The sequence below is a fragment of the Cavia porcellus genome, unplaced genomic scaffold (genome assembly GCF_034190915.1).
Source record: "Cavia porcellus strain 051 isolate PalLab524CR breed Dunkin Hartley unplaced genomic scaffold, mCavPor4.1 scaffold_17, whole genome shotgun sequence".
Classification (NCBI taxonomy): domain Eukaryota; kingdom Metazoa; phylum Chordata; class Mammalia; order Rodentia; family Caviidae; genus Cavia; species Cavia porcellus.
The window spans coordinates 64,612,912-64,627,146 of record NW_026947500.1 but is presented as its reverse complement, the minus strand read 5'-3'; the positions used below and the strand labels follow the sequence as shown (position 1 = coordinate 64,627,146).

Genomic DNA, 14,235 nt, shown 5'->3' with positions numbered 1-14,235 from the left:
TGCCTCTGCCCCAGGACCACAGCTGCTCCAAGGAGTCCAGACAAGGGCCCATTGTGCCGTGGATTTCGGGAAAGCTGGGGGCAGGGAGGTGTGTGTGCACGTGTGCATGTACACGTATGTGAACATTTTTCTGAGTTTGGGAAAGCCCCCCCCACCCCTGCCCCAGGTCCTCCGAGCTCCATGCCAGGGGCACGCCAGGGACCTCCAGGATGCCTGCCCGGGCATGACAGCCCATGGGGGTGGGGGCACTTGGTGCAGGATCGGCAGCCGGGGACAGGGAGGCGGCATCTGGGCACGGTGCCTCGGTACATCCAGCGCCCGGCTTGGCGAACCTCACAGCCCCCACCCTGGAAGGATGGGCGGCCCAGTGGGCACCAATGTCCCGCCCATGCCTACCATGCTAAGTGCCAGGCCCCTGCCTCCCTCCCTGTACCAGACAGAAAGGGTGCAGGTTTGGGGCCCAGGTCCCATCCTTCACCCCTTCCGATGGTTAATTCCCGAAAAAACAATGGCTCTCCTGACCAACCCAGGAAGCCCGCTGGAGACAAAGGCGTCAGTCCGAGCCAGCGATCAGAGCCTGTGGTTTGGGCACCCCCACCCCTCCTCTGGAAGGGGGTCCCACCGCACATCTCCCTGCCAGGGGCATTTCCTGGGCACCCGTCTCCTCCCCTACTCCAGCCTGAGGCGGTGCAGGGCAGGGTGGGGCCCTCATGCAGGTGTGGACGCTGGCCATGGCCCAGCTGGGCGCGTCTGGCCCCCCACGCACTACAGACCCTGGCGGGGGACTTAGCCAGGTCCCTGACCCCTGTGGGCCGCTCCCCATCGGCCTGCAGGGTGCACGTGGCTGGAAGGGCTCTGCTGGCCCTTCGTGGGCTCAGGCTCAGGCGCGGCGCCGGCCGGGCCGCTGGCAGCCATCTTAGCCCTTGGCAGCCATCTTACGCCGCCTCGGGCCAGAGGCAGGCAGGAGCTGCTGGGCCGGCGGCGCTGCAGTCCGGACAGCTGGCCAGGGCCACCCGTCAGCCGGCCGCAGCCCTGGCCAGGCCCTGCCGGCCCAGCAGGCGCAGGTCCCTGGCCATCAGGCCACCGGACATCCCAGATGGACGGGAGGCACCTGTGCCCTGCCTACCTCCGCAGGGCCTCAGCCGGACCCGGGATCCCCAGGGGGCCACACACAGCCCTTGTTGGGGCTCCCTGGTGATGGGATGGCACAAGCAGGGACTCTGGACAAAAGGGGGCTGCGTGTGCCACCTCCCTGGCCCTGGGTGCTGGCTTTTATCTGGCAGAGTGGCTGGCGCTTATCAGAGCCACCAGCTGAACAAACACACAAATCCACGTTAGGGGACTCCGCGCCTGGGCGCTTTATCTCCCACCCGCAGCCGTTGCCCACTGCCAACAGCCAGGAAGACCCAGGCTGCGGGGGCTCACGGCCCTGCTCCCCTGCCCTCCTTGCCCCGGCCGGGCGGTGTCTTGGCTGTCCCTGCCCACCCGCCGCCTTCTCCTGGGACAATGCACCAGCTGGCGGCCTATGGCCCGCGGAGCGCAGGGACAGCCATTGGCACAGGGCAGGCAGGGGCTGGCTCCTCATCTCCATCTCCCGCCCTCTCCTGCTTGGCTGTACCTAGGACAGGGCCGGCCCCCCTTCATCTGACCACCCCGGCTGCAAGAGCCTGAGGGCCCAGGGGTCCCCCTCAAGGATGCACCCCAGCTGCCCTGCACCCACTCTACTCCAGCGTTCCAGCAGCTTCCTGCATCTAGGAGGTGGTGGCCTCTCCTGCCTGCGCCCTAGAGGACTGGACAGGCCCTCGGCCACTTGCTCAGGACCACAGGTCACGGCTGGCTCAGTCCAAGCCCAGGCCCCAAGCCCAACACGGACACCCGACATCCAGGTCCCTGCCCAGGAGAGGCCATGACCCCTGGGCGCTGCTGACCGGCACCTTCTCCAAGCCACCACCCTGCCCCACCCTCCTCCCATGGCTGCCTGTCTGGGGCTCCTGCGGCGCTGTGGCCTCTGTAGGGGGCCAAGCGGGCAGGTGATGAACCTGGACCAGGCAGCAGAGCCTGAACTGGGACCAGGGTCCAGGTTCCAGATTCCGTCCACTGCAGCCACAGACAGCTGGGCAGACACCCCCTGCCTCAGGGACCACAAGGTCGTCCTTGGCTGCCCCACTGCAGCTCTCCCACTGTGTGCACGTGCGTGTGCAGGGGACCCCGGTGCAGCCAGCATGTGTCCCTGACACAGGGCTGGGGCTGCGCCCACCTCCCCCAGCCCCAGTGCAGTGTGGGACACAGCACTGCAGCCCAGCCCTGGCTCCCCGGCACGACACTCCCTCTGCCCACCTGGCCCCCTGGCTTGGGGTCTAGCGCTTCCAGGGCCCTGGAAACCCAATCTTGAGGACAGCCAGAGGCCCAGCCTACAGCCGTGGGAGCCACAGAATGTCACCATTGTGCCTCCTGAAACCCAAGTCCAAGAACCCGAGACACCCCAGGAGGGGTGGGGGGCTGGGGGAGGGCGGGTCGCCGAAGGGTCCCCTGCCCGTGATGGCAGACAGGACACTTGTGGGGCTGAGGATGTCCCTGAGAATGCAGGGCATCCAGAGGGCAGTGTGAGGCGGGGCTGGGCCGGCCAGGCATCCTGGACCCCATCCTGCTGGGTGCCCCAAAGCCCCAAGGGCCATACCCTCTCACAGACCTTGGAGCTGTCCAGAGGGCCAGCTCCGGCCTCTGCCACCCCCAGGCTCAGTCCAGAAGCAGCAGCCCCCAGGATCTGAGCCCCAAGTTGTGGTTGGGTGCCCGGGGGTCCGGGTGCCCCTCAACCACCCCACCATCTGCTCCTCATGGGGCCAAGGTGGCTCAGCCTGTGACTGGAATCTCCTGCTTGGCACTAGTAGAGGGGAGGTGACAGAAGAAGGAGAAACTGAGTCACACCCACAGGGACCCAGCTCCCTGGTGCTGTGCAGGGACCGGGCCTGGCTCCCATGGGACACCACGCGGCCAGGAGGCTTTGTCTAAAAGCCTGGGCCTCGGCCACTTTGCAGTCGGGATGGCTTGTCCTGGGGCCTGGCATAGAGGGGAATCGGGCAGCGGTCAGGATCGGCCAGGCTCAAACAAGGCACCAGCGGGGTGCAGGGTGAAGGTGCTGGACCCCCATCTCTTTGCTACAACCTCACGCCAGGCCCCAGCAGCACCAGGACAACGAGATGGCCAGCACTATGGCCAGCATTGGCCCTGGGCCTCGGACACGAGGGCCCATGAAGGTCACACATAGGGCTTGCACCCCGGCAGCACTATCCTGGGGTTTCCAGGGGGGCCGGGGCATGGGGTTCCTGTTGGGGTTTCCTGGTCAGAGCAGGCAGAAGAGGTGCTGGAAGAAGGGCCTGGGGGCTGCGTGTCAGCTGCACACCAAACCCCAGGGCGCCTCTGCCCAGGTCAGGGTCAATGTAGTTCTTGCTGCAGAGACTGCAGTGGGGCTCGGAGGGGCCCCCTGCACATGGACAGAGCCGGGAGGGTCACCCCGGGGTGGGGCAGGTGCCTTCCTGCTCAGGCTGGAGGGTGGTAGGGAGAGTGCCCCGCTGAGACAAGAGGGGCTCACAACAGCGAAAAGGGACTGTGCCTATCTCCCCGCTGGATTCCGGGCCGGCCAGCCTCAGCCTGCTTAGGGACAGTGGGCCAGGGGCACCTCCACCACCACGTAGCCAGCAGCCAAGGGCTCAGCCCAGAGCATGGAGGTGGAGCTCGGGCAGGTGGTCCCCGCCTTCGAGGCCTTGGTGCCCTGTCTGGCCTGATAGGTGGACACAGACAATGTCAGGAAAGTCAGGGGTCCCCAGCGGGGCCCACGGGGCTGCCGCCCTCCTGGCCTCTGTCTTCTCCCAGCACTGCCCTTTCTGGCCCTCCAAGCCGCCAGGCCAAGGTAGCCAGACATCCGCCCCTACCCCCAGCTGCTCTTAAGGCTATTAATAGTGCCCCCAGCTTCCCAGGGCCGGGTATCACCCTCCCCTCACCCCAAACAGATTTGTCCTTGGTCTAATTCTTCATGGAGGGACAGAGCGCACTGGGCCCCGATGCCAACCCCGGATGAGACGGGCAAGGCCAAGGTTCTGAAGGCATTGGGGTTTGCCAGGGACAGACAGGAGCTGGAGTGGGGGAGTGGTAAACCCCACTAAGGACAGGGAGCCCCGGGAAACATGTAAAACCAGAAGAGGAAGAGCCGGGTAGACAGGGGAAGAGAGAGAAGATGGGAAAGACTGCAGGGTGAGCGGAGAGAAAAGAGGAGGAGGAGGGGTGGCACACGGCATGGGGAAAACCTCCCCAAAGGCACGCAGGAGCCAGGCATGTTGGCGCACACCTGTCAGCCCAGCACCTGAGGCTGAGGCAGGAGGATTTCCCTGAATCCTAGGCCGCCCTGGGTTACACGGTGCCTTCAGGCCTGGCCTGAGCTATGTAGCGAGACCCTGTCTCAAAAAAAAAAAAAAACAAAAACAAAAAAACGAAAAAAAAAAAACACAGACTTGGGCAGCTTCATGGGCTCCACTGCCCGGGCTACGTCCTGCTGCCCACATCTGTCTGGTGGACACTGGGCAGGAGGAGGAGCAGGGAAAGCCAGAGGAAGAGGGCAGAGGGGGTCGTGGCTGGCAAGCAAAGGAGGAACAGTGGCCCCAAGGGGAAATGTTCCCTCAGCCCTGGGCAGGGCCCCTGCCCACTGCCTGCCCCACCTGGCACTGCCCTCCAGCAGCATCCAGCTTGCCCTTGCTCCTCACTGCCCCCTTTGGAGTCCAATCCAGGAGACCTGGCAGAGCGGGACTCTCTCCAGTCGACCAGTGGGAACCCCAGCACAGGGCGCTGCCCCCTGAGCCCCCGCACCAGTGGCCTAAGGCAGCCCCGCCTCCCAGACACTTGGGCCCCTGAGGCCATGGACGCCAAAGCCCTGCACAGTCAGACCCTCCAGGCCCTAGTCCTACCTGCAACCCGATGGCCCAGGGCAGCTGCTGGCTGGGCTCTTCGGGGCTCAGACCACCCAGTTGGGTGCCTCACAAGGCCATTGGCTCCTTGCTGCTGCACCCCTGCTCTTTCTTTCCCCTAGAGACCAGGTCCTCGCTATGCAGTTCAGGCTGGCTTGGAACTCACTGTGGAGCCCAGGCGGTCTCACACGTGAGGCAATCCTCCTACCTCAGCCTCCTGCATGCTGGGATGAGAGGTGTGTTCCACCATGAGGGCTGTACCCCAGCTCTTGAAGCAAAGCGGAAGTGGATGAGTTCCTTCCCGTGGAGTGACCCTGCTGACCCCTGGAGGACAGAAGCACCAGGAGCTGGTGCCTTCCTTCCCCAAAGAGATGGCACCACCTGGAGGCCTGGCCTGACATGTGTTCCTGTGAGCAGCTACAGGAGCCCGGACGTGGCTGGGACTGACCTAAGGGGTCCTGGGGCTCCCGGATGCAAAGGCCCAGTCCTCCCTCTTCAAAAGCCGGAGGGCCACTGTGACTCTGGCTCAGAGCCCCCAACAGTCCAGGGGAGACGGCCTGGGGCGTCAGGCCTGGACTCCAGGCCTGGCGCCCCAGGCTGTCTCCCAGCCCACCCTGGCTACCGTGGACACCGGCTAGGGTCTGTCCTCCTCCTCCCCGTCCTCCTACTCCTGCTCCTCCATCTGCTCTTCCTCCCCCTCCTCTTCTGCTTCTACCTCCTCCAGCTCCTCCACCTCCTGCTCCCCCCAATCCTGCTCTGCCGCAAGGTGTGACCCATACGGGACCTGGACAGAGACGTGCCAGGAGTGCCACGGGGCGGTTTGACGCCCTGGAAGGCACCAGGCACATGGAAGGAGGGCTGGGGGGCTGTGGAAGGGAAACCCACAGTCCTGCAGGCTGGCAGGTGTCAAGCCCCAGCCCCGGGCCAGGCACCCTGAGGGGCCCAAGGGTGCTGCCTGCTCCGGCTGGGAGGTGGCGGCGCTGCCAGACGCTGCAGCTAGGTGGCGCAGTGAGGTAACGCTAACCGCGCGGCGGAGCCCGCAGGCCGGCGCGACCGGGGTTTCCTGCAGGCCCATAGCACCCGGCAGGGCTGGGCGGGGACGGTGCAGCCGCCGAGCCCTGGCTCCGAACTGCGCCCCGGGAGGGCGGCCCTGGGGCGCTCCACAGTGCGCAGGCCGAGCTCCCCGCGCTAAGAAGGTGCAGCCTGCCCGGGCACCAGGCACCGGCCGCCAGGGAGGCAGGGGCACGGGCCGGGCCTGGGGCCTCGACTCCCAAAGGGGCTGCCCTGGACCTGCAGAGCTCTGCTCAGGCTGAGCGGCTCCCGAGCATTGCTGATCCTTGGCCCCGGCGGATCTGACTCTGCGCTTGGGGAAGAAAGAAATCACCGCCCAGCCATGGGGGCACCAAAAATGGAGACGGCAGGAGCTCAGGGGCCAGAGACAGGGAGAATGGAGAAAAGTCAGGCAGGAGAAGCAGCAGCAAAAACCCAGCGAGGCAGGGCGGCAGGCACACCCTGGGGCAGGCGGCGGGCAGGCAGAAAGGCCCCTTTGTTCGGCAGCGAGGTTAGCCGAGGTGAGGCCCGCCCCCCACTTCCCTGACCCTGGGCAGAGCGGATCCCTTCACAGGGCCGGGCCAGGGCGGTGCAAGGCCCAGTCCTCAGCCCCAGAGCGCACAGGGGTGCAGGGAGGCTGCTCAACGGCCAAGATCAGACAGGTGGGTAGGGGTCAGTCCCCACCCCACCGTGTTAGCAGCCTGGGGATATGGACCATACGCAGCAGGCGCCCCACAGGAGCAGAGATCAAGGGCTGGGTGCCAGGAGTGGTGACCCCAGGCCAGCCTGCCACGCCCCCCCAGTCCAAGGCAGCGTCCAGAGGAGGAGGCTCCTCCCAATGGAGGCGGTGCTGTGCTGGGGCTCTGCCACCCCATGGCAGCAGTGGTCCCCCACTGAGATCAGGCTCCATCCTCATCCCACCTGGGAATAGCTCCCAGGTGGAGCTATTCTCCACACCCCCAGAGGAAAGCTCTCCAGCTCTCAGTTCCATCCTTGCTTGACCTGACAGAGAAGTGGGCCCCCAGGTGTGGTGGTGCATGCTTGTCATCCCAGTAGGGTGGGAGGCTGAGGCAGGAGGATCACAAATTCGAGTCCAGCCTGGGCAACAGAGCAAGACCCTGTCTCAAAAAAAGAAGAGCAGAGAAAGTTAAAAAGAAAAAAAGAGCTGGCGATGTAGCTCCGTGTGAAGCCCCTGGGTTCAATCCCCAGTATAAGGAAAGAGAACAAGAGAGAAGGAAGGAAGGGAAGAAGAGGAAGGGAGGGAGGAAGGAAGGGTTCCCCTTTCCAGGCAGCAGTGCCCTTCAGCTCCTACCCTGAGCCTGGCAACAGAAGAGCTGGGCAGGAGGCCTGACCTGCAGCCCTTCGTCCCTCCCAGACAATCTCTGGCCTCTGGCTGGAGTCTTCCCTCTGCCTAGGAGCAGCTGAAAGCAGGGAGTGAGGAGGGAGGGAAGGGGTGACCTCAACATCCAGGGCCCTGGCAGAGGCAGGGAGGGAGCTGGGAGCAGGGCAGTGGTAGTGCAGGTGCGGACCTGGCTGTCCTGGACTGCGGGACATAAGTCCTGCCAACCCCAGCCTTTAATCCAGCTGAGCTGGGACGGGCGCACACCGGTCCCTTGTGTGCACAGCCCCTGCACGCAAGTACCCGCATATTCATGGATCCAGAGCCTGGAGTCAGGTGCTCAAGCGGGTGAGGGACTTCTGAGGGTGCAGGTGGAGGAGGGCATGTCAGCTGGCTGTCTAGTGGGGCCTGGCCATGGGGCTGCACCCTACACCCCACAACCCAAAGGCCTGCAGAGCCACCTGAGCCCCTGGAGGGGTCGGCTCTGGGGCTACAGCCCAGGTCCTTCCACCTAGCTCCCTCCCCTCTTGGCTTGACTTTCTGAGACAGTGTCCCCAAGGACCTGCACCCCTCTCTCAACAGCTCCAGAGCCAAGCTTCCCCGTGGCTGGGGGCACAGACCTGAGAGGAGCCACAGACTTGGGGAGACTTTGCACCTTGCTCCTGGAAGCCCATGACCCCCACTCACCCAGCCAAACCTGCCCACCACGCCAGCACCAGCGGGGTGTGCAGAGCTCCCCAGCTTAGCCCCCCTTTCCCAGGCCCCTGGTCCCCAGGCCCTGGGGAGCCCTGAGCAGCCCCCTTCTGGAGGAGGGCCAAGAGGACAGTGAAGGATGTTTATAAGCTGCTAAAAGGGAAGAGGAAGAGGCAGTAGGCGGGCAGGGAGGCCCAGGGCTCAGGTAGAAGGCTGAGGCCTCCGCTGGGGGAGGCAGAATCCAAACATCTGGCCGGGAGGAGGCCAGGCCTGCCTGGCCCTGGACTTCTGGAGCGTCCTAAGTGCGCATCGCCTGATGGTGGGTGACCCAGCCCGTCTCTCTGCCTCCACCTGGGGCCAGGATGAGGAAGGCCGGAGCGGCTCGCTGGGAGCCCGAGCGCTCTCCTCTCCGCACCCGCCAAGCTCCGCACAGCTAATGGGAGGCTGGCAGCAGCAAATTGTTGTTTACTTTTAATTAAGTAAACAATGTCGGCTTTCCGCCTCCTCCCCTGCCACCCCAGCCAGTAATTTAGGGGATGACAATGGTTGTTTCCTTCCTCCTGCCTTCCCGGCTCCCCAGAGCACTCCTGCCCGCTCACTCAGGACGGAGCCTGTGGCTGACAGGAAGGTCCCAGCCGCGGGCCACCTGCTGGGCCGGGCCCGGGGTAGCAGGGCTGCTCCCCATTCTCTCTCTCCCCAGCATCCTGCTCTCCCACCAGCATCCCTAAATCTCCCCGCATCAGAAGTGCCGGGAACACAGCCCCCAAAGTCCCGGCTGGGAAGTCTCTCCAGTCTCCCTCCCTGGAGCCAGGGCAGGGACAGCTCCTGTCCCCAGGACCGGGCCAGGCGGGCACCCTGCACTGTGGCCACGGACAGTTTTCCCATCTGCTGCGCTGGCTTCAGGGCCTCGGTTTCCACAGCCGCTGCCCTGAAATTCCTCGAAATTCCTCACTTGTGAACAAGAGGCCCTGCATTTTCCTTTTGCCTTGAGCCCCAGGAATTCTGCAGCTGGACCTGCTGGGAGGGAGTGCGGAGCAGGAGAGAGGAGGCCCCCAAGCCAGCGCCCAGCTCCTGCCTGGGTGCTGGCGCCCTGACCCTGGACCCCAGGTACAGACCACAGCCGGAGCCCTGCACTGGGGTGGGGCGAACTGCAAAGGGGGACCAGTGATCGGGTACGCTCCTGAGGAAGCCAGGCACCCTGATAACCTTGTGCCCAAGGCGCAGGGCTCTAAAGCATCCGCACCCAGGAGCTCTCCAAAGCGCTGCATGGCCTGGCTTTGGCCCTGACCCCTCAGTTCCCAGCCCAGGCTCACCCGTCTCCTGCCCCACTGGGGTCGTTCCAGCCCCCTCCAGCCTCCCCACCGCCTCCAGCAGGGCGGGTGTGGCCGCCGAGCTGGCGGGGCTGCGTGCAATTTCAGCCGCAGAGCAGGGCTCCTGGCTGGAAGCAATTTTCTCATTAGGACCCCAGGCCTGCCCGCCACGGACGCTCAGCTTCACTCCCTCCTGCGAAACCGCACCCCACAGGCCTCTGAGCAGAGCCCCGCATGTACAGGGGCTGCACGTGTGCTGCGGTGGCAAGGGTGGTGGTGGGGTCAGCCCCCCAGGCTGGGCGCCCTGGTAGGAGGTCTGGGGTGATCCAGGCTCCTCGCCTGGGCCCCTGGGCCTGGACAGAGCTGGAGCAGGCTGGCCTCGGAGGACGCTCTGAAACCCTTTGCCTCAGGCCTGTCACCAGCCCAGCCCTTTCCTGCTCAGCTGGACCCAGGCGAGCAGATGGGTTCTCAGGAGGCAGACCCCTCCCCCTCTCCTTCCCCTCCCCCACTCTCCTCCCCCTCTCTTCTGCTCCCCCTCCCCAGCGGCTTGGAGCAGAGGGTGGTCCCGGCCAGGAGGGGGAGCCCGGCGGGCTGGGAGGGGCGGCTCCTGGGAGACACATGTGGTTGGACTTAAAAAGCTATTAGGGAGCGAGGCGCTGGCGGGAGCCGGCCGGCCCTCGCACCAGAGGCAGGGGGAGGGCAGATGCCGAGGCGGTGAGCTCAGCACCTCCCGCCCTCCCAGCAGGGCCCTGAGGACTCGGGGGACCCTCACCCAGCAGGAGAGTGGGGCAGGCCTGGGAGGGCGGCTGGCTGCTGGGCCTGGCCCCGGCTTGGATTCTGGAAAGCCTGAGATCCAGCCATGGAGAGAGAGGCCAGCTTGTGGGGGAACCGGGAGCTGGGCTTGAGAGGAGCCCAAGAGGACGCAGAGGGTCTTCTGCTGCCCGCCGGTGTCCCAGGGGACAGCCAGCTGGAGGTCTTGTCAGGGGGCTCTGATGAGTCTGCACGGGGAACTACGCAAGGAGCAGCCCAGCCAGGGAGGGAAACTGGGCCCCACCCGTCACGAGGCCAGAAAGAACCGACGGAAAGTTCCCCAGAGCCGCCAGCTTGTAAAAAGCTTCTTTTCTTTCCAAATTATGAACATTTTTTTAACCGGGGGGTGGGGCAGAGAGCCGAGGAGGACTTCATTAGGACCCTGCGTGGCTGCCACTGCGTGTGACCCTGACTGGTGACAGGGTAGATCTGGGGACCTTCCAAACCCGTCTCCCCTGGGGCCCTGCCACAGCCCCCGACCAGGGCTGACTCAAGGGCACCCCCACTGCAGCCACAGAGCAAATTGGGGATATGAGGGGCACAGCAAGACCAGGCCTGGGAACAGCAGGCCTCATGCCAGGCCCCCCCCCACACCCCTGACACCCACTGAGGCTAGGGAGCCGCCTGAAGTGGGCTCCAGTAGTAGTGGTAGTAGCCTGATGGGTGGTAAACAGGCCTGGGCTTTGCAGAGAAGGAGAGGCTGCCATTGTCCCCATTTCTCCAGGTAACAAAACTGAGGCTCCTGGGGACCAATTGCCATGAGCAAGTCCCTGCCCTGTGCCTGGGCCCTGCAGGTCCAGAGGCAGGATCCTCCTCGGGGCCTCTCCTGTGCCCACACCAGAGCCCATGGGAGATGGGGGACCATGGCAGGGGCTGCTCAGCGCCATCAGCCCCAGGCCCGGTGCAGGCAGCTGGGGGAGGAGCTGACCACGCAGCCAGCCGGGATCCTCGCTCAGGAAACTTGCGAAGAATGCGGCTGGCGGCAGGCCAGCGGGCCAGGACCACAAAGAGGCCTTTGTTTTAGAAGGTGTCCAGGGAGTGGACAGACAGAATGGCAGAGGTGGGGGGCATCCCTGGAGGCGGGACCAGAGGCGGCAGGGATCCCTGAGTGTCCCTGGCACGCAGGCTCCTCAGGGTCTTCCACCAGGCCCAGCTACCCGGCTCCCCTGCCCTCCAGCTGGGGCTCTAGCCCCATCCACTCCTCTGAACCCACTGAGGTCTGCTCTGTGGAGGGGGCCGGGCGGGGGCACCAGGGAGCCCCGTGAAGGGACGCTGGTCTGGGGTGCACTGTGGGGGGCACCAGGATTGCCTGAGCCCTGCTTTTCTGGGAGGGGAGAGGGCTTAGAATCATTTCCCTCCCCCTTCCCGCCTGGCCTCTGTCGGGTTTCTCTGGCCCCTTCTTGGCATCTGGAAAAGTTTGGGAAACAAAATTTTTTTGGAGATTTTGTCTATTGCTCCCCAGCCATAGCCAGAGGAAGGGGGGAGGTCTGGACCGTGGAGGACACAAAGTAGAGTCAGGAGGGGAAAGAGGATGCCCCGAAGGGGGCCCCAAGACACCCCAACCCGAGGTGGGGTTCCTGGGACCACCAGAAAGGTGCTGGACCTATCAGGCCAACCCTGCACACCCACCCAGCACCTTCCCGGCAGCCTCTGTCTGCCTGACAGACAGACAGACAAACAGATGGGGGCACAGCCAGGGCTTGGGCCCCACCAAGGGGTGGCGGCCAGAGAGGGTGCCCAGCAGGACCCCCTGGGAGAGGACAAGGAGCTTGGGTACCTGCAGGACAGGTGGGGGTGGCAGCCCTGGTCCTGGCGCACTGCTCTGGGCCCAGAGGACAGACTGCAGGACCAATGACCCTGGGACCCTTGCCCTGAGGACACTAAGTGGGGATTCTGGGGGGCTCGGAGGACCAGGAAGGGGCACTCCCTGCATCACTGCATCACCCCAGGGCCACCTGGATGCCATTGGAAAAGGAGGTGATGGGCAGGAAGGGAGGGAAGAGGAGACAGCCGAGCAGGAAGCCAGTGAGGGAGGGGGCGCAGCCACCCTACTGCCACCACTACCACCCACCGCCACCAGGGCCAGGGCCACAGCAGCCCCAGTGCTGGTCTGCCCGCCAGCAGGCACCTGCTAAGGCAGAGCAGAGAGTTGTGTTTCTCTAACCCCAGGGCCTGTTGACACAGATTAGTATCGCTGGTCAGGGGTCAATAGGGAAGGCTCTTGAGGTCGGGACCTGAGCAAGTGGAGTTGTAATGAGCCACGTGGGGAAGAGGCCCAGGCTAAGGAGGAGGAGCGGGCAGGAGGAGGCGGAGGAGGCTGCCTGCCTGTGGGGAAGGGCCTCTCCCGCGCCGGCCAACCTGCCAGGCCGGGATCCTGGGTGTGGGAGAGAGGAGTCCTCAGCAGCGCTGGAGTCCCAGCTGGATCAGGACAGGGAGAGCCCAGCAGCAGAAGAGAAGAGAAGAGAAGAGAAGAGAAGAGAAGAGAAGAGAAGAGAAGAGAAGAGAAGAGAAGAGTGCAGGCCTTACAGAAGAGAAGAGAGAGTGCAGGCCTGTAACCCCAGCACTCGGGAAGCTAAGGCAGGAGGATCAATGTAAGCTTGAGATCAGCCTGGGCTGCATAGTGAGTTCAAAGCCAGCCTGAGCCACACAGTGAGACCATGACTCAAAAAGGAGGGAAGGGAGGCATGGTAGCCCTGACCTTCTTCCTACACCTCTGGCCCCCTAAGTGGCCACCAGTGAGCCCTGGACACACACCTGAGCTCCCTGGCCTGCAGTTGGGGGGGGCACTGTGCCTGCCCGCATGTCCACCCACCTCCAGCCGCCTGGTGGAACCTGACCAGGATCTCCTGGAGCCCCTCAGCCCCTGGGGACCCCTTAGCTCTGCCACTGGTACTAGAACCTGAGGTCCAGCCCCCAGCGAGACACTGGAGTCTGCTCTGGAAGACGGGCACAGACGGAGGAAAGGGAACCCACTCCTGGGCAGATGAGTGAGGGACCCAGGTCCCTGTCACCTGTATGGCTGGGAGACTGCGTCCCCTCGGGTTGCCCTGGGCGCCCCCATTTGTCTTGTGCTACGGGAGACACCAAGAAATGTGGGGGGGGGGGACATCGCAACCCTGCACGCCTGCGCGTTAACCCTGATTTGCCGGTGGCTGGGCAGGCATGGACCAGAACCAGAGAAGCTCAGGGACCTGAGCAAGTGGAATTGCTCCAAAGAAGTGGTGGCTGGGTCATGGCCAAAACACCAGAGCCCCCAGAGAGAGAGAGAAGGAAGGGAGAGGGGCTGAAGCCCGGGGTTGAGAAGCATGGTGGGGTACCATGAAAGACAGAGGTGTCCAGACATCAACAAAAAGAGGCCAGAGAGAGAGGTGCACTGGAGCCTGAATGCTGGGGAACACAGCACTGGAGGGGAAGGGTATGCCAGGCAGTGCCCCTGGGGTAAGAAGACGCACAGGACAGGAAGGACCAGTGGCCTCCTCCCTTGAGAAGGCACACGGCCAGTTGGAGGGCGGACGCAGCACTCAGGATTCCCCAAAAGGGCAGGCACCCCAGCACCCACCAGTGAATGCCCAGACAGGCACACGCAGCATGGTTATTCTGTGGAGTATTACTCAGTATTACTCAGCCTTCAAAAGGAACCGAGTTGGGGGCTACACCACAGGCCAGCCTTGAACACACAACCCACGGAAGAAAGTCATCACAAAGACTACACGCTGTGTGATTCCAGTTTACACTAAATGCACAAACAGGCCGATCCACAGAGTCAAGCTCGTGAGCAGGTGCACCAGGTATTACACTCACCAGGTGGTACAGGAAAACACAGGCAACACCCCAAAACCTGACGGGTCTATGAAACCTTAAACCTGCTGAAAGCCGAAAATGCACTTGAGGCTGCTGGCCTCATTCAGGCCGGCCCACCTTCCACGAAACAGCAGCTGGGCAGTCACCTTCCACCAAGTTCATTTTGTAACAAAGCACCAAACATCTCTGTCCTGCAAGCAAGAATCTGAATGGGCCAGGTGTGGTGCTGCAAGCCTGTGTGATCCCAGTGCTTGGAAGGCTGAGGCAGCAGGGTCGC

The 14,235-nt window shown here is 64.1% G+C and overlaps 1 protein-coding gene across 7 annotated transcripts in view; it reads right to left on the bottom strand.

Moving 5' to 3' along the window:
* Nucleotides 1-14,235, bottom strand: part of Nfix (nuclear factor I X) — a 77,770-nt gene that overhangs the window by 18,127 nt on the left and 45,408 nt on the right. The gene's annotated exons all lie outside the window — the stretch shown is intronic.